The sequence below is a fragment of the Carassius auratus genome, chromosome 49 (assembly GCF_003368295.1).
Source record: "Carassius auratus strain Wakin chromosome 49, ASM336829v1, whole genome shotgun sequence".
In the NCBI taxonomy this organism is placed as follows: Eukaryota; Metazoa; Chordata; class Actinopteri; order Cypriniformes; family Cyprinidae; genus Carassius; species Carassius auratus.
In genome coordinates this window covers 2,781,883-2,806,611 of record NC_039291.1, presented here as the reverse complement: position 1 = coordinate 2,806,611, position 24,729 = coordinate 2,781,883, and the positions used below count along the sequence as shown (strand labels likewise).

The 24,729-nt window shown below is 36.4% G+C and overlaps 1 protein-coding gene and 1 long non-coding RNA gene across 2 annotated transcripts in view; one reads left to right on the top strand and one right to left on the bottom strand.

The window, feature by feature from the left end:
• Positions 1-922: 922 nt before the first annotated feature.
• LOC113066041 (protein FAM49B) overlaps positions 923-24,729 on the top strand; it is an 84,156-nt gene continuing 60,349 nt past the window's right edge. Inside the window, exon 1 of the mRNA XM_026237624.1 lies at positions 923-1,068. The gene's annotated coding sequence lies outside the window, so the exon portion shown is untranslated. The remainder of the gene's footprint in view (positions 1,069-24,729) is intronic.
• LOC113066043 (uncharacterized) lies at positions 15,226-20,115 on the bottom strand. Its single transcript, XR_003279113.1, has 3 exons — positions 20,068-20,115; positions 19,730-19,821; positions 15,226-15,885 (listed from the first exon to the last, which is right to left on the bottom strand). It is a non-coding gene; the product is annotated as an uncharacterized LOC113066043 (long non-coding RNA).

The following is a 24,729-nucleotide window of genomic DNA, read 5'->3' as shown; positions in this document are numbered from 1 at the left end:
ATTTGCAGATAGTTCAGTTAGTAACCTATTTTACACACCAAATACAACACACACCTTATTCCTATGGTGATTTTCAAAAACACTGAACCTAATTAACAAAGGAAACACTTAAGTATCGGTGCTGGTGATCGAGTCCTGGTGTGTTCAATAAAGGCTTAAACTGCATTACTGAAATAATAACCATGCCCATTATTATTTGTTATATAATATGTAAACGAAAAACTGCACATTTCTGCATAACACAGATACCACAGATATCAAAATAAATTTGAATTTATCCTTCTAAGCATGCAGAAATTTTTGGTTTTGTTTTTATTTTATTTATTTTTTGACGGAAGTGACCACTCAAATTCGAATCTAAAATGAGGGCACCAACCATATGGCTGATACCAAAGCCAATAGAAAATAACATCCATGTTTTGTATTAGTATCAACCTATAGTCAGCTGAACAGACCTTTTGATCTGAAGTTAAGGCATATATACAGGAAGTAGACAAATATAGGATAATATATACATTTTGGATAACATATACAAATTTCAAGTGTCATTTCACGTGGCAAATACAGATAAAAAAAAAAAAACATTTTGTTTAAAAACAAAGAAGAAAAAAAGATTTTATTGGACAGTGTGTCATCATTAGTTACTTTCATTAGCTTCATTTGCACAGGTTTACATAACATGGATGAAGTTTATCAGTCAGGTGTGTCTCGTGCGCAACAGCACAAGTTGACCGGCAGGGGGCGCGCTGAATTCTTCATTACTTTCAGTTATATTATAACAAATCGTCACATTTCTAATACACACGCGACTAAATATTTAAAGTATTTACATGCTTTTCTTATTATATGATAATGCTTGGAGCTTGATTTACGGCGTTTGGTTAAAATAAATGCGAGAAGCATATGACGTTTTATTAACCCGGAAATAACAGTCGGTAAGACAGCTGAGAGAGCGAGAGAGGCTCAGATCCACGGAGGTAACGTAGAGAGAGATCTAAACCCTTCTCCCTGGAGCTTATAGCGTGCTACCTGGACCCGATACGTGTTTTTATCGCTTCACAATCAAAGGTGCGTCTTCATTCCTCTCTTATTTCTTTATGCTGCATGTACTGGTCTTTAATGTGCATATTCATAACTCTGAATGCATTAGTGCTGTAATACAGCATGCGAGTGAGCGGTGTGCTTTCAACACGATGGCACCACTAGCCATCCGTTGTTTACAGGGGTATAGACATGAACAGATGAAAAATGAGTGTTTGACAGTGTTTAATTGCATTTATGGGTGTAAAAAAGCAGCTATGTGCCACACGTTGTAATGCAGTGTAACTTCTGCCATGCTTTGTGCAACACAGTTAAGACCTGCTATGATTTTACAGTTTCCATAAGCAAGAATGTTCTCATGGTCATGGAAAACTTGGAAATATCATGCTGTTTTTTTAGTTGTTATTTAAAGTCAGGGGTGTACATTTAGATACTTCTTGTAGACATACCCCGCTCTACAGTACAACATGGAAATTCATTGCTCAGAGGTATGGGAACATAAAGTCCAGCTGATGCCCCTGCTTGGATCTTAAGTGGGTATCTAGTGTTAAAAGTCTAATGCACTAAATGTCCAATGTGACTAGGTGTATTTTATATATGTACAGTTTAATAAAAGTAGGCTACTTGTAAAATATGTTCTGATTGATAACTTCTTACATGCCAATAAATCCCTGTTTGATTATGACCATCATCATATGGTTTTTCCTAATTAAAATCATCAGTGTGAGGATGTATTCATTTATTATTATGCAAACCAAAATAGCATTTTAGGTTCTGCAAAAATAAAATCATGCAATTTATACTTTTTTTTTTACTTATTTTCAAAGTCTTTTCCTCCAAAAAAGTCATAGTAATGTGAAATTATCGAGTATTAATGTGGCATAGAGCACTGGACTGTGTGGTTTGTATATCCATAGCGCATCCCTGCACATGTCAGATCAATCATGAGCCCTGATGGATACAGTGTCTTTACTGTATAAGCATCCTCCTATATTAGGCTACTATTTATAATCGTATACCTTTGGATAAACCTCTTTCATCACAAACATTCATGCACAGATACTCTTCACACTGTTCGATTAACATATTATCGCCTCTCCTTCCCTTTCCTTTTATGGTATGTAGGTGAGGCTTGAAGTCAAGCATAGCATACAGGAAGACTCTGATCTGGTGGTTTCTGACACTTTGTTGTGTGTCAGCACCGTAGCCTGTTTTAAGTCATGGCCAGATTGAGATTGGTTCTTAATGTGGAATGTTTGTACAGTATGTGTAGGTGGACGTTGCCTGATGGGACTGCATTTCATTGTAGTGCATCAGGGGGTAACTTGAATGGATGATCGTTTATTTAAATTTGATGACAATATGGAGTGTAGTGTACTGTGTGCAGAATGGTAAAAAACGTTTAACTTGTAAAACACATTGGACTGTGGCAGGCATTGCACGCATTGCTTTGCCTGCATGTCAGGCCATGAGGGGTAAACATTGTGGCTCTGCTTGTTTAACTGACAGATGTTTTCCGTAAATAAAGGTACTTGTAATCCACTTTTGTGAGGAATCTGATGTGCAAGTAGTAGGTGTATACAGCAGTGTTTGTTTGTTTGTTTAAGAGAGGACTGCCTTAGTAAGCATTTATATTAATGGTATACAATTTTATTTAACTGTCCACAATTGAAATTAAATGTGCTTTGGATGAATTGTGACCTGAACTGTGTTGAGTGGTTGGGTTTTTAAACTAGTCAAGAGTTTATGATCATCTCTCTGTCCTCTTGGCTCATGGCTATCAGTCATAATATTTGTGTGGTGCATATTTCATTGTGTTATCTGCAGTTGGGACAATTGTGTAATTTCCTCATAGAAAATTCATAGCTAAGGAAAGCAAATCATAAAAATAAAAATTATAATTATTATTTAATTTTTATTTTTATTTTTTATGGTAAGTTCCTAAATTATTCATTGTTAGAGACACCAAGAAATCTTTTGACAATTTCAGTTTTCTTTCCTGTGTTGACACATTTCCTATTTAAACAGGAAGTTGGATTGATAAAGCTGATCCCTTTTTAAAATGTCCAGTAATTTGTCACAGCCAAGCAAAACCAAATTAAGGTGCTTCCTTTGCAATCAATGCATGGTTGAGAAAGGAATTAAATAATAAAATACAAGCTTAAAAATAACCAAATACATACTGATATAACATGATTTGCTACTTGAATGAAGAGTAACCTGTAATTTATCATTTGTAGGGCTGGACCAGGATATTCGATTATTCGAATATTGGTTTGGTGGGTTGGCATATAAGCCCTTCCCGTGTGAGGCACACCGCTTTTGACTCAAGCTGTTCTGTAGTTTATTAGAAGTTTATTAATTCTGAACGTTCTGCGTGTTCATATTGCACCATAATCTGACACTGCACTCCATTGGGTCCCAAGCAACACACCTGCCACACGTGAAGTCGATTTGACGAAGAGTTCTTGACATAAAAGTGATGTGAAGTTCTGATAATTTTACCAATTCTGACCTTTGAGTCTCTTTCAGCAAAATGAACTAATCTGTTTTTCGAGTCATTTCATTCATTTTTTATCAAAATATAATTAAAATGTTATGTGTTACTTTCCTAACATGTCTACTAGTACTTCCGAAAACAGTGATCCCACTACAAACAATACAAAGCTATAATGCTATAAGAAACAGAAAAGATTCATTCATTGTTTACCTGGGTCTTCAGTTTATAATTAGTTCACCTCACCTCTTATTTGACGAGTCTTTAGGTTTGAGTCGTTCCTTCATCATATGACAGCCCCATAATCTTTTAGCTTTAATCTATGCTGTCTGAGCTGTAAAGAGAATTAATTAGTTCATCTCACGAGTCTCCGGGACGTGACAGTTTTCATGTGATGAGCCATTATGAGTGCACCTGCGGCATGTCTTAATTTAAAAAATAACAAACTGGACCACGCAAAAGACAAGAGATGTGAATGGCCTCTAATAGGTTCTATTATACCATAGACTATATAAAAACATGGATGTAGTGTCCGTGACATCACCCATATGTTTCCAAAGAGCATCTGAAGCTAAAAGTGGGCGGAGGTGGCTGTCGCCATCTTGACAGCGCGTTACTGTGCGTCACTCCCGGATAATCAAAAATGGGCAAATAAAACTTGAATGCTTTAATATAATTTAATCGGGTTAAAAAAAAAAAAAAAAGATTTTTAAAACCATGCTCTAAAGTTTTTTTTTTTTTTTTTTTTTGCTGTAAAGTTGTGCACTTTATCATGAGGAGTCTAATGGATTGACTCCCTTCTGCAGCCAGCCTCTAGCGGCCAGTTGATGAATTACAGTTTAAGTCACTTCCGTGTGGGCTTCACGAGAGAGAGGTGGAGGTTGCCGCTTGGTGTAGACATGGTATGTTCAGTCCTCTCCCTCCGAAGCTCAAAAAATGGTATTCGGACCAGCCCTAATGATTTGTGTAATCATCTGAGACTGAAGACCGGCGTTATGGCTGTAAAATTCAGCTTTGCCATCACCAGAATTAATTACATTTTAAAATGAATGACTATTACGGTGTTCTTGTTTTTAATATATTACTGTTTTTATTTCTGATCAAATAAGAGCAACTCCGGTGAGCAAAAGAAAGTTGTTTCACAAACAAACAAACAAACAAAAAAATATTTTAAATAAAACTTTTTAATGTCTGTAGTGTATCTGAGAATCCTAGTCTAGATAGATGTCCTCAAAACCTTCAAACGTGCACCTACAGCCACTCTACACTGGTTTTTATTACATGAAATGTAGGCCACAGTATGCATCCATTGTTGTAATTATATAGAAATCAGAAACACTTTCTGCTAATCTCTTCATCCCATTAAGAATGTTTGTTCTGGGGAAATGTTTTGTGTATTTGTAGGTTAGTGAAGGATTTGAGCTGTAAAACTTTAAACAAGAATGCAGTGTACAAATTGGTGATGGTATTCATTGTTAAAGCAGTTTCCTTAAGATAACTCCCTTTCATTTACTTAAAAATATACTTTTTTGTTGAAGGTTGAATGATTTTTTGTGTTATGATATTAACCATTGTGTATTGTTAAGCCTCGAGCATGAGCACATGTCCTTGTGGCCTTTAATTCATTATTTTTTTACTTTTTTTAACCTCAGGTGATCTCTCTGTGTACTCTGTCTTGCAGCAGCATGCAATGTTGTACTTTCTTGATGTCATGTCTTTACATGTCAACCTTTGAGCTGAGCAATATGTTTTTTTTTTTTCACTTGATTTCCACTTCAGGATTTTAACATTTCAATTGTAAAGTGTTAAATAGAGCTGAAAACAAACACCACTTTGACACACATTTGGCACTTGAAACCATATGCTTGCAAGGAAATGAAGGAAAAAAATATTGTTCACCCCACTCTGTTTTAAGGGGGGCAAACTTTGCTCAGGGTCATTATATTTGACTAATACTAAAAGTAAAAATAAAACGTTTTAAGAAGCAACTGGGCAGGATTTGTTGTGAAAACCTGGCAACCCTGATCTGAACGCATGTGATGGAGATATACTTCTAATTACAGGAGCTTATTTACTGATGAGATGTGCATGAAAATCACATTCGATTTTTTGCACAACCCTACTTTAATCACACAAATTTGTCATGTTTAGTCTTCAAAAAATAGGGATATTAATGACATGTAGATGGGTGCAAGAAAAAAACATACAAAGTCCAAAAATTAAACTGTTCTCTTAAAAAAATCAAATTTGACCTGCTATTAAAACTTTACCCCTGGTTTTACTTAAAACATGGCATTTTCTTAAAACATGTCATTGCTTTTGTTTTGTCTTAAGATGCACACCAGTAATGTTTTTTTATAAAGCATGTTTATAAAAATAACTAAAATGTCCTAATTGGATTATTTATGGCCTAATCCTGGTTTAGGCTAAGCCCTGTCTATGAAACCAGGCCTTAATGTCTCTGGCCTTGGTGTGTAGTCCAAGAACAATTGTCTGTCTAAGGAAGTTTTAATTATGTTTCATAAAATTTTTGCAGTTTCCGCCATATTTAAATAATTCAATTTTGACAATCCCAGTGGACACAATTAAGCCTTGTCCTATAGTTTCACTAAGACATATGTTAGGTTTTGTAAGTTAAATGTGATCCAGATGCCATTTCATGTCTTTATGGATTAAAAAAATATATAATAATTTTGTAAAAGCTAGACCCACTAAAATGTACAAAATGAGAAATTACACTGCTATTCTGTTATTTCTTTTGTTCTGCAGCAATGAGCCAATTTCTAGCTTTCGCTTCAACTGTCACTTTGACACTCTACATATATTGTGTCCCCACTGCGTCCCCTCCCTCTTGTTTCCATGGTGAGGATGGCTGAACATGGTAACCGGCACAGATGACTTGGCAACATTTGGGAAGGAAACCCAACAATATCCATCTGTTGCCTTTAACATGCCAGTCTTCAGTGAAGCAGAAGAGTTATACTAGACTCTCTGCCCACCGTCAGAATGCATGAGGGTCATTTTTTAAATAAAGCTGAATATAAGCAGCATAGATGGCTAATTCTAGTAAAGTCATGCTGTTAAGTGTGAATTTGGTTGGTTTTGGTGATGTCTGAGGTGAGTGTTCACAGGGCTAAAAGAGGATATGAGTCGAGCATGTTTTCGCCTCATTAGTCAGCCCATGACTCTTCATGCTTGAGATTTGAGGGCTGAGGGCTGATTTTAGATTGTCCACCCCAGGGCTCAACATTTCCCTTTCTGCCCAAAAGAAAAGGTTTACTAATCTGTGGTTAGTCATCTTCTTAGATTTGGCCATTTTTGTGTGGGTTTGTAGAAGTATGTTTCATCAAATAATTTTAGCTCGTAATGTTTTGTGTAGTGTATACACAAATTAAATGTTCAAGTAAAATATTAAACATACTGTAAAACCATAAAATGAAAGTGACTGATTATAAATAGCAGTTTTAACTGTCTGGATATGGTCTGCAGTGCCTTTAAACATTAATCTTACAGTTAAGATATCTCTGTTAGCTGCTATTTAATATATATATATATAAGTATTATTTTACAAACAAGCTTTAGTAAATTATTATTTAGTAAATTAAAACTTATATATATATATATATATATATATATAGTTTTTACTTGTGCTCTTTAAATATATTTTTATTAACTCAGACTTTCCATCTTGTTGATTTTGATTTAAGGAAGTGACTGGTGGTGCCATTGACGTCATGTAGTCATGGTGTTGTTTATTTATAGCCTTACTTCTGGTGATTGTATTAAAGCATATATATATATATATATATATATATATATATATATATATATATATATAGTGGGCGATATAGCCTAAAAAAGTATATTTCAAGAATAATTGCTATAACGATATTTATGACGATATAGAAAAACAAACAAACACGGAACAACGCTTTATTGGTGATTGCAACTGGCAATGAGCTACTGTCTAATTTGAAGTGTACCGATCAGTGTACAGTAATGTTAATTTCGTCAGCTATTTTTAATTAAGTCTTAGGGCCCTATCTTGCACCCAGCGCAATTGACTTTGTACACCGACGCATGTGTCATTCCTATTTTGCACCTGCGCAAAGCGCGCTTTTCCCTCCACAGAAGCACGTCGCTAAACTAGTGAATGAACTTGCGCTCCTTGGGCGGTTCGGCGCAAAAAAGGAGGCGTGTTCCGGCGCAAACAATCCCTGGTGCTATTTTGCTGTTCCATTAAACAATTGTGCCACTGACCAGAAAAAACCTAGTCTAAAGTCAGTGGCGCGTTGTTCGTTATGCTATTTTAAGGGCGCATGCTTGACCATAATGTATAGTGTGCACAACGCGCATACACTTTGCTCATGTAATCTACACAGATGCAACAGTTATTTTTGCAAATCATAAATTGTTACACTAAAAAAAATATTAACACGTGAGATGACGGAAATCATCTTGGGTATTTTGGGTGGGTTTCTCCCATCCCCATACAACACAACTTCTCTGTCTTTCACTGCTCTTACAAGAACATCAGTCTCCTCGGCTGTGAACCACTCCTGGCGTGCACCTGGTAAATACGCCATAATAATAGCAATCCATAATGGAACTTGCGCACCTGCTTTTAAAGGGAATGTTGGATGACGCTCCGATTGGTTTATTTCACGTTACGCCCAAACCACACCTATGAATAATGAAGCTACTTCAGACCAACCCATTTTAGATTTGCGCCGGGCGCAAGAGCCATTTATCCCGCCGGGAAAATAGCAACAGCGCTGAGACCCGCCCACAAAGTTACTTGCGCTTTGCGCTTTGACACTTGCGTTTCAGATCGTTAAAATAGGGCCCTTAGTCTTAGTCTTGTGTCAGATGTCCTTCTCAGTTTTAGTCATATTTAGTCATTCACATATCTTTTTTTGTTTGTCAAGTTTTAGTCGACTACAAGTCTTTTATTTTTAGTCTAGTTTTATTTAAAAAAAATTTAGTTTTTTTTTTTTTTTTATAACACATTATTACTGATAAACATTTCAGTAAAAAAAAGTGTTTCACATATTTCAAACATTGGTTAAATGTCATAATTACCTGACAAAATACACTTGTTGAATGATTTCTGTTTAATGCAAATTATGTTAAAAGAGTCTGGTTTTAAATTTCTGATTTAGGAGATACATTCACAAATGATTAACCTGATCACATTTTTTTACTTTATTCATACTGCTTTTAATCATAATGCAAAGACCGGTCATCGGGACACTAGCTGTCATGTACAATAAAAGAGCCTGCACAGTGACAGGAAATATAATTGAACACAAAAAGCCTGCCTAGACGGTAGGGCTGCACGATATTGAGAAAAAATGACATTATATTTTACAACAATATTTTATTTTTCTGCGATATATATTGCAATATTTTTTCTTACAAACAAAAATGGGGTAAGCACACTTAAATTCTCATTTTAAATTATTTAAACAAACATCAACACCATCGTGTCAATTTATTAATATGCACGAGGGTGAGAGAGCAAGACAGCGCTCGTGTTGTTTGAAGACGGATCGCTCTCTCTCTGTCTCTCTCGCGCGCGCTCTCTCTCCGTTTCTCTCTCTCGTGCGCTCTCTCTCTCTCTCTCTCTGCCCTGTTAAACTTGCATGTGTTTTTCAGTCCTGTCAATGATAAACTTTCACTCTATGATGGTTAAGCTGTGCAATTAATCCGCGAATCACATTCATCAAGGGCCGGGGAGCAGCTGGCCCATACAGTTAGTGAATAACGGATCAGCTACGACAGCCTACATCGCACATCCTGTGATGTGACTATCGTGGATTCGTACATCGCGATATCGATGCTTAAACGACACATCGTGCAGCCCTACTAGACGGTGGACTTGCGCTCAGGATTTTTTTTTTTTGAGCGGCATGTGGACGAATTCTTTCTATACACACACTATTTTTATTTCTTGATAACATACGGCTGCTAACTATGACACACACATATCGAGCCTCTTCCTTCGACCTAGTATGTCGTCGTTGCTCACTCATGTTCGCTTTGGGTGTTGTGTTCAGCAGTTTCGTGTGGCAGCCACAGGCAGGCAGCAACAGGAGTATGAGACCTGCAAACAGCATGAAGCCGCAAACTCGTTCTGAATATTTTAACGTCGTAACAGATGATGAAAAACCATAGATGGTTGTAGATTAAAATGAAGAGAGACTTTATCTTAGTTTTTATTTTATACAAAACATTTTCGTTTAGAATTTTTCGTCAACAATAATGCATGTTCATTTATTCAGCTTTTCTGGACAGTGGTGCAGTCTTGTCATCGTCTCGTCTCGTCTGACGAAATTAACACTAGTGTACAGTGCCATAGCTGGGGTTTGCGGGGCTCTGCTGTCGGTGGGCCCTGTTTGAAATTGTGTGAATAGCACAAATAAGCAAATATACATATGTGACCCGTCACGGAAACCAGTGACACAAGTCGGCAGCACAACTTTCAAGCAAAATGAGAAAGAAGCGGGTTTTTTTTTTCAAAATTGGTGATTTTCATTTTTTTGCAGAATCTGTTATTTGAGAACACGAAGAAGCCTCTCCGTGTTTGAGATAGCAATATTGGTATATTTAAAAGTGTATATTTTGAGGTTGAAATCGGCTTGTTTTTCGGAGATTCTAGCACGCAGTAGGGGCGTGTCATTGTCTGTGTGTATTTCCATACTGGATAAGCCGGCTTTTGTTTCTTTTGTTGTTGCCCCCGCCCTCCAAGGGAAGCATGGCTACTTATTATGCAGCGCTCTGGCCGACTCTAGCTGATATCAAAATTCTATGATGATGGACGCCGCAAAGATGATCGCAAACGAGCTTTACCGTGGCTGTTACACCGAAAATATTTTGAAGTACTTCTTCGACATGCCGGATGCTTATGGACAAGTGCTCACTGATTCTGAAGACGATCTGAGCGACGATGAAAGCGTCTAAATAATTTTTATAAAAGTCAAAAAAGATAAATTACTGACATTTACAATGCACATTCTCCTTTATTATTAATAGTATGTGGTCAGATTTTTCCCGTTGTGTCTGTCATTGCTATGCAACCATGCAGGGAACTTTACAGGGGGTATGGCTTATCTAAATGAGATGTAAATGAGCTCTATTGTCAGTCCCAGCAGGTGAGAACTGCACAATGTTTAGAGGCCATGTTTCACCCTTTTGAGCTTTTTTGAGTGCCTACCTTCAAATGGCCACAACTTCTCCAAATATTATCAGATTTCCATGTGTTACACTTCGTTGGAAAGCTTGGAGACTACACTTTCAGAATCTGTGAATAACTCAAAATGCCCCAGTACCGAGTCCCTACTTTCCGTGATTGGTCACATATTCATTTTTTTTTTTTAAAGATTTTTCACAATTGAAGGTGTCCAGGTACAGAAACTGAATAATCAAATGTAAATAGCATTACATAGTCTTTACTGTATAAATTAAATGTAGATTAATTCTTGTTAAAACTACAAAGTAATTCAGTAAAGAGCAGTGAGTGGTTTTCTCCTATTTAATTTCTTGGATTAAGGACACTGACAACAGGTAGTTAATTAGGCGCGGTCACTTTAAGAGATAATACATCCAATATGATACACACTCCATTTCTTTCGCAACTGTTTGCTTTAACTTTAGACAAATTCGTCAAGGCATGGAGGTGATCGGTTTGTGGCACTGCTGAGTTGGTTATGGAAACTAGGGGTGTGATGGTTAGTATATAACTGTGAGACCGGCGGTTATAGTTGAACACCGTCATTAGAACTCTATAACCGCCAAAACCGTGTCATTAAAATATTTTTTACAAACATTTTTTATCAAAAATTATTTTCATTTTTTTAGATAGGATCATAAGATGCGCAATATATCGGGAGACATGGTTTTTACCACTTAATGAAGTTTTGTAAATCGTCAGACATATTTACCACTTCATTCAATTTTGCTTTGTAGAAAACCTTTCTTAAAAATGAATTTCGTTTTGTACAAATTTTATCTTAATTTTAATAAATGTTTCATCAACCAATTGCATGTATTTTAATAAATAAAAACCAAATACAGCAGACAATGATAACCGTGACATGGAAGCACCAGCGCGCCGCGTTCACTTGCACTGCAATGTGAACTAGAGCGCATCTCATCGTAAATGAAACTCAGCATAAGCCTATGCCTCATACATTAGCATTAAATATCTTTTCTGCATCCTTTCTAGAACAGACGGGTGCGGCTTTGAAATTTGCTCAACAAACTTTGGCGCGGATGATGAGTTTTGTGACACATCTCCTTAATAAACGGAGGTCTGAAATTTCTGCCCCTTTACCGATCAGAGGACGCGCTGACACGGAGTTATCCCGCTATCTCCAAGAACAACCAACTGACTCTACGGCAGATCCACTAGGTCCACCCCCCCCAATAGACGTTTATGTTATGAACCGTCACATTTGACTCACGTCATAACCGTCATAACCAATTCTGAAACCGGTACACCCCTAATGGAAATCCATGTTTCTTTGAAAGTGGCCTTCAGGTCATCTGTTTGGTCTCTTGATTCTCATTTTCCTCTTGACAATACCCCATAGATTCTATCTTGGGTTCAGGTCCGGTGAGTTTGCTGGCCAGTCAAGCACACCAACACCATGGTTATTTAACCAACTTTTTGTGCTTTTGGCAGTTTGGGCAGGTGCCAAATCCTACTGGACAATGAAATCAGCATCTTCAAAAAGCTGGTCAGTAGAAGGAAGCATGAAGTGTTCCAAAATTTATTGGTAATCGGGTGCAGTGACTTTGGTTTTCAGAAAACACAGTGGACCAACACCAGCAGATGACATTGCACCCCAAATCATCACAGACTGTGTAAGCTTAACACTAGACTGAACTTCATGCAACTTGGGCTATGAGCTTCTCCACCGTTCCTCCAGCCTCTAAGACCTTGGTTTCCAAATGAAATACAAAACTTTCTCTCATTTGAAAAGAGTTTGGACTTTGGACCACTGGGCAACAGTCCAGTTCTTCTTCTCCTTAGCCCAGGTAAGACGCCTCTGACGTTGACATGTCTGTGTTTGGTGGCCCTTGATGTCTTGACCCCAGCCTCAGTCTATTCCTTGTGAAGTTCACTCAAATTCTTGAATCAATTTTGCTTGACAATCCTCATAAGGCTGTGGTTCTCACGGTTTATTGTGCATCTTTTTCTTCCACACTTTTTCCTTCCACTCAACTTAATTCTTAACATGCTTGGATACAGCACTCTGTGAACAGCCAGCTTTTTTGGCAATTCATGTTTGTGGCTTACACAAACACCCTTGTGAAGGGTGTCAATGATTGTCTTCTGGACAACTGTCAGATCAGCAGTCTTCCCCATGATTGTGTAGCCTATTGAACCAAACTGAGAGACCATTTTGAAGGCTCAGGAAACCTTTGCAGGTGTTTTGAGCTGATTAGCTGATTGGCATGTCACTATATTCTAATTTGTTGAGATAGTGAATTGGTGGGTTTTTGTTAAATGTGAGCCAAAATCACCACAATTAAAAGAACTAAAGACTTAAACTACTCCAATCTTTGTGCACTGAATTTAATACACAATTTTCACAATTTGAGTTAAATTACTGAAATAAATGAACTTTTCCACCACATTCTAATTTCTTGACATGCACCTGTATGTGTGTGTGCATGTGTGTGTGTGTATGCCTGTATGTATATACATATCTTCTTTTTCTGTTAAACAAAGTACATTTCAAAGATTGTGAAAACTAGATAAAATATATATTCCTAAATAAAACGATTAGCCTACCCTTCTAGTGTACCTGTCATTCCATCAGAGCAGTTGCAATTTTTTTGTCCATTAAAACCCCAAACTTAACGTCTAAATCGGTGATTTTCGTAAAATGCAATCTACTATTTCTAAACTGGGTTGTGCTTTGATAATAAAACAGAAAGATTTGAAAAACACTGTTCCCTAGGTGGCTTTCTGTGTTGGCAGGCCGTGGACAAGCAAAGTATACTTTGGGCTTTGGGTGGCTGGGGTCAAATACACACAAAAATATGTAAAAAAAAAAAAAAAAAAAGCCTTGGGTAGTATTCGCTTAAACACAGTTGTTTATGTCTTAAGTGAGCGTAAACTGTTGGGAGAGAATCTTAATATCTATATCGCATTAGCCCAATACTGTACTTACTGCTGTCTGTCCTTAATCTTAACCAAACAATAAAAGAAAATGAAAATCTCTCACTGCTCTTGACTGAATTACCTTTCAGCTTTAAAGAGAAACTAAACCCTAAACCAACTTTTTTTTTAGTGAATGATCTGTAAGAATGTGGCTTATTAGTGCTGTTCATTGATTCCAGTAACTTTTTTGACATTTGAGCATAAAGTGTTATAAAGAGTGCTGACCTCTTCAGGTTGAATGGTGGCCACTGCTGATTTTTACTGTTACTGTTGATTTTTCCTATTGGATTGGTAAGCGGTGGCAGGTGACGTAAGCAGTTTCCAGCTCTCCATGCCCTTGGTACGAGCTACCACGCCCCTGGCAGTATAAAACCAACTTGTTCTGTCAAAATCACACTAGTGAGTCAGGAGTTGGAATTGCAAGTATAGAAAATGATCAGGATAGAGTATTTTAGCATCTATTTAGCAAAGCATTTACATAGTTATTTAGATTATTTAGTGTTGCCTATGTAGTTAATTAGCACAGTTGTTAGTATTGTTAGAAGCATAGTTAGTAGCATAGTATTGCATCAGTTAGGATAGCTTCAAGTTAGTGTAGATTTATTTACAGTGGTCAGGATGCTACGTAGGTGTAGTGTCGCTGATTGCATAGTTTTCCAGCACACTTGAAAATTAGGCACCAGTGGTTGCATGCACATGGCCTGGAAGACCGCGAGTTCCCGCCTAGAGCTGGAGTGTGCAAACTGCATTTTACGTGGGATTGCTTCTCCAACGCAATGGAGGTAGAAATGGGCTTCTCCACACAGCTTGTGCTGAAAAGCCCCCATTCTCTCTTGCGCGACTGTTTCGCTAGCATCGTCGGGTGCCGATCGTGATGCAGGAGTTAAGACAGCAGTTTGAGCCAGCGGTTCGAATTGATATGACTCAGGCCCTGGCCCTGTGTCCACAGACACCTCAACATCCTTCACTTCAGGTGAAGGTGGGGGAGAAAAGTCCTCTGCTTCAAATGTACGCTCTGTTCCAAAGCTACTTGCGTCACTATAGTCACTCTCCATTTTAGCGACTGACAGCAGCTGCCAATTAATCCATCACTGCGTGTCTCAGGTTCACGCCCCACCCGCTCAGCCCTGCCCTCGGTTCATCCCCACTATCTCCGCTGTGCTCTGCCAACTTTTCAGCATTTTTCAGATATTGCCAGTGGGTGGAGTCAGGCTCTGACCCAAGAATTAGGGGTGTGCGATGTTGACAAATTTTGTCGACGAAAAAACAAAACAGACAATAGTTCAATATCAAGCATTCATCTATACTTAATTAAACAGTAAAGATTACACTGTAAAAAATTAACTGTACATTTTACAATAAAATACTGACAGCAGGGTTGCCAGCCGCTTACTGTAATATTTACAGCCGTGTTGCTGTCATTTAAATTACAACATTTCCCTGTATTTCCTGATTGCAGTTTTTTTTTTTTTTTTTTTTTTATACGGTAAACTACGTTAATGTGGATTGACATTTTAATGAATATTAATGTCTGGCAGGTCAATTTTACATTTTAACTATTCAATAACTGCATAAGCTTTAAACACCATTTAACTGCATAAAGTGTTGTTTGATGCAGAAATTAATTCACCTGTTATTTAACAAAAAATAAAATAAATGAATAAATACAAATAAAAAAATAAATACAAATTGACACTTCATAAACATGTCATAATTAAACATTTCTAAAAACCACAAAGATTGATTAGTCTTACATGCCCAAACAACAAGGCCCCAAGTGTGTCCAGCAAAACTTTGGATCAAAAAAAGGAGAAAAGTTCAGCTCCAGATGCTGTTCCATCCCTAGATCCAAAGGGTGGCTAGAAATATTAAAAAGAACAAAGAGAACAATATATAAGATATATTACAGCCCATAATAATACAGTCAGAAACAGATAGAGGGATGACAGATTCAGAGACAGAAAAAGGGATAACAGGTACAATCAAATAAGATAGAATAATAAAAGAAAAAAGATATTGGGATGTGTACTTACAGTACATTTCAGAAATACCACTGAAAAGGGTGACAACATGTGGGTTCACTTCAACCTGTTTCTTCTGCACCATTTCCCCTTTTGTTTTCAATCCTTTCAACTTCTTTGTTCCTCTCTCTGGATTAATACCAACAAAGCACCTAAAGGTTCAGAACGACAACATACATCATGTAATTCACACGGTTTTAGGGTTTGAGGCATGCAATCATGTTTTTTTGAAATCTGAAATATATATATATATATATATATATATATATATATATATATATATATATATATATATATATATATATATATATATATATGAGCTGTAGCTATCAAATATTTTAGTAATTGAGTATTCTACCAAAAATTTCATCGAAATATAATATTTTTATTTTTTTAATGCATAGAATGCAATGCATACATCAAAAATAAACATTTAATTACTACCCATTGTTTCTCTGTCTGTAACTTGTACTGTGAACAATGACAATAAAGTTGACGGATGAATTAAGTGCATTTAAGTGCATTCAGTTGGGGTTTTAAATAAAGCATTTTCTGAGATACACATTAAACACATTTATCTTTTAATTATTGAAAATTAAGCAAACTTAACTTTTTGGTAAACAAAGGGGATTCAATTTTTTTTGTAATAGGCTATGTACATTCAGCTGAACAATAGTAATACATCTCTGGCAAATGCTTGTCTTTAAACTAAACAGGACTTTTATTTTGACGAATTGACATACATTTACAGTTCTGTGTGTGATGTGACGCTAGTTTTACTCAAATCAAACGGACAAATGCTCATGAAGTGACTGTCAGAGCAGTTCTGGAGATGTTGTTCATGTGTTCACGTCCTTATTTAGTGAGACAGCAGACGCTGAAATCACAGCCATCATCAAGCGCGCTTCAGTGTGTGTGATTAAAGGAAGTCGCGCTTCTGCTCCATTCATTAACAGAGACACACAGGATTCATATTTAAATAGACTGTTCCGGCTTAATATTTACAGATATTAGTCCATATCGTGATTTGATGTAAGTGCAATGACCTATTTTTGACGTTTCCTGCATCATGGAAATCATAGGGCCCTAGTTGTGGTATGCCAGCTCTATCTTGCAATGGACGCACGCCACTACATTCTCTTTACATTTGCCCGCGCCCTCAAATCAAAACACTGCTGACTCCTTGCAGTATGTTATTTCGGACGCAGCGCTTGTGTCTCCTTCCGCTTTGTGGGTGACGTAAACGCGTTGTGTCACATTAAAAAAACCATTGCGAAAGAACGTGACGAGATTTAAAATAAATTAAAAGAGGCTTTGAGGCAGAGGAATTTGCCTCGATCATTTGAGTTACTCGAGGAATCGTTTCAGCCCTTATATATATAAATATATATATATATATATATAATTAATTAAACCTCAGCATTATGTGTAATAAAAATAGAGTATCGTTTTTTAAAAGGGGCTCTTTATTTTGTAAAATACTACTAGTCAGTTATGGATACCGTGTATGAGAGAGACTTATTAACTCTTGCTTTTGTCAGGTGCCAGCTGTGCTCGTTTATGCTATGTCGACTTGCCTCTATCCCATGCTGCGGTCTCATTGACCTCCTCAATTTTATCTACACTAATAGTAACCATCTCCCCATACTGTTTTAGTGTGGGTCGAGGCAAACAGACAGTGTCGGGGGTAAAGAGAGTAATTTTGAGGCAATAAGGAATGTCGTTAGATGACTCAACCACCCACTGCACTCAGATTCCTCTGTATTTGTTGTCTACTAGACAAGGTCTGTCTTGAGTAAATAAATGCCTACCGTTAGCCTAGGCTTAGGGCTGTGTAGTTGTGTGTACTTTCTGCTTTTAGAGGGACGGTTCACCAAATATACACATTTTTGTAATCATTAACTCTTCCAAACTGGTATGACTATTTCTACTGTGGGGCAGTAGGAAAAAAAATATATAATTTACTGGTTGCTCTTTTCCATGCAACTATAATGAACAAGGATTGGACCTTTCAAACATTGGACACAAATGTCACACTAAAAGTATGCACCCTAAAAGTGTATCTGCCTTAAAAAAAAATATATGCCCTATCACAAATTTTGACATCTGTCCAGGCTTTTATTACAAGTTCAAATTGTAAACAGGTCATTCTTTTGAATCAGATCTGTTCAATAAATCGGCTGATGATGAGTGAATGTTTCATTTAACAATCAGACTGATCTATTTCTCATTTCCGATTCTGAAAGGAAGTGGCTTTTTATCAGTAGATAACATGATTTTCTTCTATTTAACAACATGAATTTCTGTGTTAAAGAAAGTATTTGTTTGAATAAATTATGACAAGCCAGTGCCAATGATGCTTTTTAGAAAAAAAAATTATACCATGATTTTTCATTTCCAGTTCATATACATGTGATTGCAAATATCATCTGTATATTGTTGTTCTCAGAATTGCAGACAAAAAGAGGGAAAACTATTTTTGCAAATGATTTCAGCTTCCTGATTTTTGGTAACTTTTTTTATGGATTACACTGAACAGAATCATGTTTTTAGAAAAAAAGAAATCTGTTGCACTAATAGCCCAGCAGTGTCCTCTCTCTATTGTAACTAGCAATAAAACTAAATAATAAGGAACATACTTATCTTTAGAACAGCATTCTTTCTTTTTTATTTTTTATTTATGAGTATTTTTTTTTTTCTTGTTTAGTTTTTAGTTTTTCTTGTTTAGTTGCAAGTGCCGCACCGCACCATGTATTCTGGGTGGTTTGGTTAAAGTTAAAGTCCCCCTATTTTTTTTTTGCATGTTACCTTTTCATTTAGTCTTGCATAGCCAGGCGGCAGAAGGTCTGGACCAGGCAGCTTTCATTGGCTTAGGACTGCCCAAGAGGGTGTATGACAGACATGTAAAGCAACCAGTCACAGTCCGTTTCATCCAGCATCATGTTTACAGTCTTGAAAACCTAGTTGATGTCCCATAACAGCCCAGCATGCAACTAATTAATCATTCTTACAATAATGTCATGCAAGTTAACTGCAACAAAGTTCATATTGTGATCTTCACATATTTTTGAAAATCTAGCATTAACAGTAGTTGATCCCAGTAGTTTAGATAGACCAGAATCTTGAGGGAACAGTTTTAGGCACTGTGCCAATAGGTGATGCTGCAGTGTCCTAGATTTTGCACACAAAATACCTGTCAAAATGTTGGAAATATTACTATGTTTTTGAAAAACAAACAAACAAATACAAATTTGGCAACTAAAGTCTGCATTCATTTGATCATGAATACAGTGAAAATTGTGTTATTGTAAAATATAATCACAAATTAAAAGAACTGTTGTTTATTTAAATATACTGTAAATTTTAATTTTATTCCTATGATAAAAAGCTGAATTTTTATATAATTACTCCACAGCCGTAATGATTTCTGAAGGACTGTGTGACATTGATTTCTTAGATATTTTAAATTGTAATAATATTTTACAATATTTCTGTTTTTACTGTATTTTTAATCAAATAAATGCAGTGAGCAGAAGACTTGGGTGAGCAGAAAAAAACATGTTAAAAAACATTAAAAATTTTGAACAGAATTTGAGGATTTAATTACTAGTCATATGGTTCATAGCACCTAAGAGATGTTGTCTGACAGGAGGTCTGCTCCAACTCTGCTGAATTGCCATTATCATAGAACAATCTAGAAAAATAACATGCCATTTATCACAGAACCAACAATATTTAGTATACAGGCAGGCTTATTTTAAAGGGAGCAAGCTAGAGCAGAAGTAAAATATTATAATATACATATATAAGCCAACACACACAAACCAGTTTCTTAAAATAACAGAATTAACATGAATGATTTTAGGTTTGTGTGACTCGGCTTTGGATGTCAGAACCTTCCTAAAATAACTGTAATATAACAGATGCATGGTGATCTAAAAAAATATGTTGTGAGAAAATGCATATGAACATTTTTAAAGAGCGTTCTCGGCTAACCTGTGTTTCCTTAATTTCTGTCAGCAGCTTCCTTCAGAAACTTTGAAATTTTGGAGCTTCTCTTCTGTTGTAGAGAGATAATATTATCACTCCTGAAACCACAGAACATTTTTTATCAATATTTGTATGCCATGAACGATAAAAACAAGTTTGAACTAACGTTAGATTCAGTTAATTCGTGCTCCTTATAAATGTCAATTAGACAATTTTCAATAAACCGTTTACAAACTGACAGCAAACTCTTCACAAATCTATCAAAACCTCTCATCTACACATAAATATATGATTAAAAGCTGAAAATTTCATTAAAAAGAGTTCAAGCTGAAGAAATAGCTTACCTTGCCTGAAAACAGTTGAGATGCTAACGGACTATTTCAAAGTTTTCTGTTAAGTAAATATCTAAAAGAAACAGTTGTATGTGATATTTGTGTGATTTTAGGTACTTAACTCACCTGAAAGCAGTGAAAACAGCAGCAAGAGATGTTTGTCGGTTGGTGTTGTCACCCTTTTTCCATGGCCGCTCCCTCCCCTCCAGAGTTTGAACGAGACTCCAGTATTCAGCACTCACCCCCGGCCGGGCATTCACTTTGCAATTTTCATCCGATTTTGAGCCGAATTTTGACTCGTGCGACTCTTTTTCGGGTCGGGCCGGATTTCATCATTTTCGTGCGTCGTTTGTTGTGCAGTGTTCGTGCAGTGTACAAGGGGAAACGAGAGGCGATTAAGCCTCTCCCGACCGGCAATCAGTTGGTCGGATGGATTTCTGACATGTCAGAAATTTTGGTCGCCTCTCGTGAGGTATCGCGCTATTGAAGCAGGGCTACGAACCGATTTTCCGCGTTTTCCTCACTGCGCATGGGTGAAATCATAAACGAAACCATAGTGACACCTGACACGGCGTGTAGTGTGGACTGAAGTGGTGGAGGGATAACTTAGTGGAGTTATGGCAAAGAAAAATAAAAGAGGGGAAAAAACGGCTGCTTACCTCCAGTTCGCGTGGCAAAATGGATTGACCATATTGGCCACATCTTCCCAGCCACCTGTGCGTCTATATACGCAGACGCCTTTTTTTTTCTTTTTTGGGACGTTTCAGCACACAGAATTGTGCATATCCCCAAAGCAGTGTGTTTATCCCGGGAAAGCATGTTTATTCTGAAACAGCCACAAACATCCAAGTTCTGAAGGATCCTATGTGTTGATTCGGTTGATTCCCCACGTATAGTGTGAGCTGTCAACTCGCCAATCGGACAGTACAGTGAGCGCACAAAAATCGTGAGCTTTGGCTTTACATCGCATGCGATCTACTCATACAGTGTGAGTTGGTACCTTGCCGAAATCGCACAGAAATTGCACAGTGTATGCCCGCCTTAAAACATGTCATGCAGCATTTGCATAAATAAACCTCTAGAATAAGAACACTACATAAACAACTTAATATCACGTTAAATCTTTATTAAATCATGAGTTTTAAACTCATTTTGTGACCAATTCATAGGTGCAAAGTGGCACTTTTATATTTTAAGATTTTGGATCACTCTGCCTTTTTATTTCATTTTAAAACATGATTGCAGTGTTTTTTTATGTACTAAACTTAACAAGCCTAAGAATTTTTTTTTGAGTCATGCAAAACAGCATTAAAATGGATAATCGATATAAAAGGATCTACTTGTCTTTTTTTAATTGATAAACACCACAACACTATTTATGTAACTTAAAATGAATACTTTTTTACACTATAATTGAATGCAACTAATAGAAAATTAATCTGGAATGAGTTCAGGACCAGACAGGACAATTTAGCTCACTTAATCTCACTTTCCAGAAACAAAAATATGAACAACATGAGTGTGAAGAACCATTAGATAGTCTTAAGAACCTTTCTGTGCTACAAGGAACCTTTTGTGCAATGGAAAGGTTCTTTGGATATTATAGGTTCTTCATGGAACCATACGCCCTGCCAAAGAACCATAAAAGAACATTTTTTTAAGAGTGTAAGTATCATGTATGAGTTTTGATTCACTTGATTTATCGTACACCACATGAAAATTGTAAATTAAACTGATTTAATTGTACCTCCATATGATTTTATTGATGTTTCTAGCATAGTGCTAAGTGATTTGTGTACCAAAGATTTAGAACAACCCCTTAACTCTATGAGGAATAGAGATGCTTGCCTTTGCAAAAACTACTAATTATATTGTCACTTTGCCAACCCAGTTTCATGCTAATAAATTGCCTCCTGCTGCACCCACTCAGTAACGTTTACACTCTTCTTGATTCTCATGTAAGCCTGTCCATTTCCAGAGTGATTAGCTTAACTCTTTTGAATAAAGGGCTTCGTGATTCCCGTCCTCTCCAAGAGCTCCAGCCCCTCACAGCATGGGTTCCGAGCTGTTGCCTTGGTGACGTTCCAAGTACTATGTTGCGTGTTTCTCAGTTCTGAATTCAAATGAGGCTTTCAGTGCGTCAGAATCTTAGCAGCTGCCATAGTAACTCAGCATTGACAGGCTTGATCAGGTGATGATGATTATAAACTCATCCACAGGAATGAGCTTATGCAATAATGGAGATGATTTATTATGCTGGCATAACACTGAGACTCAGATGAGGGGAAAAAAGAGAATTGTATTTGGTGTGGTCGGTGTTTAGAATGCTATTTGCATGCATTTTCACTTTGTAATGTGACATTATCAAATCTGTCAGTCTGTGGATCTGTCTGTAATTTAACTAGTGCTGTCATTTAAAAAAAATTATCTCTGTTTTCTGTAATTAATTTTGATAAATCGCAAGTTATATTTTCCAAATTTTACATTGAATTTCCAAATTAATGTAGAAACAACATAAAGATGGAATATATATATATTTTTTTAATGGCATCTATTTATTAAGTAACCTATTATTGGCGGTTTAAGATAATAAAAAAAAAAACATTATTTTCCACATACTTGGGCTGGGTGATATTGCCAAAAAAAAAAAAAAAAAAAATCTGATTTACGATATACATTGATTTTTCCTCCCTACTTAAAATCTAAATTCGTATGACAAAAAAAGATTGTAAAATGAATTATTTGTAAATAGTTAATATTTACATATATACTTAATTGTAAATAGCATTCTCTTTGTTCCTGGAAAATTTGAAAGGCAAATTTTCCACTCCAAAGATATCTGCGAAAGGTTTTATTTTTATTTTTTATTTTTTTTATACAAGATAAAATTTTCATTTCACCATGTCCCTTCCACAATGAATAGCTTATTATCCTGTTATGACTGTATCCTGTACTATGAACTTAACATATATTATTTCAAATGTTTCTCTTTGTAGAGAGTAGACACATTTTATATTGTGCCATGCAAGGTATTTGCACAATCTAGAGAAACATGTATGTCAGTGGACTACGGTTGAGACGTGGTTTAAAAATCACATTTACACACATGCTATGCAAATTTTGTTTAAAAATTATATTTTTGATATTTCAAAATCTGTTATTACTGGATTTATTTTCTAATATGATAGCATAACAAAGGATAACATAGAATTTTGTGAAATGTACAAGGTGGTAAAGTGGGTACAGTTGACACACCCTTTATATTCTATGTATACAGTAACAGTTCAATCAGAAAATATAATGCATATTCAGAGGCTGTGTGTGTGAACAAATGTCCCCACATGTATAATACCAGTAAATTCTAACCGAATGGAAAAATTAGGCAACAAGCTTCTAAATCATACATAATGATGAAAATACAGAAAGTTTTGAGTAATGGCTATAGGTTTAGGGGAAGGTTTATAGAAAAATACAGAGATGTAGAGGAATAAAATGTATTTTTCTGTAACAAAGTGGATGGTGAGCAAATGTGGTGGCATATGTTTTGGAGCAAGCACTTAGGTTTTGCAGATTCTGTATATATGTATTCTTTGGCAGCTTATATTTTCCCCCAGTATTCTTCTGTTGACTAATGCCGCGTTTCCACCGAAATTACCCGGAACATTTTTACCAGGAACTTTTTTTCCCAGGAACTTTTTCCCCCCAGACCGGTTGCTTTCTGCGTTTCCACCACGGTGTAAAGTACCGGGAAGATTAGGCAAATAGACTGGTGACGTAGGTCTGCGCGCGTTTCTCAATACAAAGTACTGCTGTTTTTTTTTTTTTTTTTAAAGTACGCTGATTTTGGACGTGCATCCTCGGTAGTTAGTTCAGACTTTGTGCATTCGACTCGGGAGTGTGATGTCCGCGACGACGCAAGTCCGGTAAATCTATAAACAGCAGCGTACTTGATAACTTCAGTCAGCTCGTCTTGGCTACTGCAATTTTCCTATTTACAATAAAACGAAATAGGATATAAAATACCACTGCCTCCTTTGGTTTTCATTTAAGCATAATAACAGCTGCAGAAATGTACTTAGTTCAGGGATATGTGTATATGCAGCCATTACAATGAAACGAAATATTATATAAATTTGCCTTTTTTATTTTCATTTTAACATATAGATAAATTGAATACAGACCAAAGAAAACCTGTTAGATTTACCCCGCAGCTGAATTATATGTTATGTTTAACCACTAAAGACACATCAGAGCCAGCGGCACATATCAGAAGGTCTAGCCGATTTGAGGCTGCATCTCGGCGGATACATGAGGACTGAGCTCTCGCTGATCGAGTGGAGCTCACCGTCGCAGAGATCGGCGAAACACATTTTTTAAATAGGCACGGTCTTTATAAATAAACCATAGATTTGAGTTTTAAACAACTACATTCTCGCCTGAAATACTTTTAAAATTACATTTCATGACACAATAACAGTAATATTTGAAAATGATCCAAATAAATGGTGGTTGAACTCAACCAATGCTGCGTGAACTCAGATGGCTTTGGCTACTGCAATTTTCCCCTCAGTACATTTACAATAAAACGAAATAGGATATAAAATACCACTGCCTCCTTTCGTTTTCATTTAAACATAATAACAGCTGCAGAAATGTACTTAGTTCAGGGATATG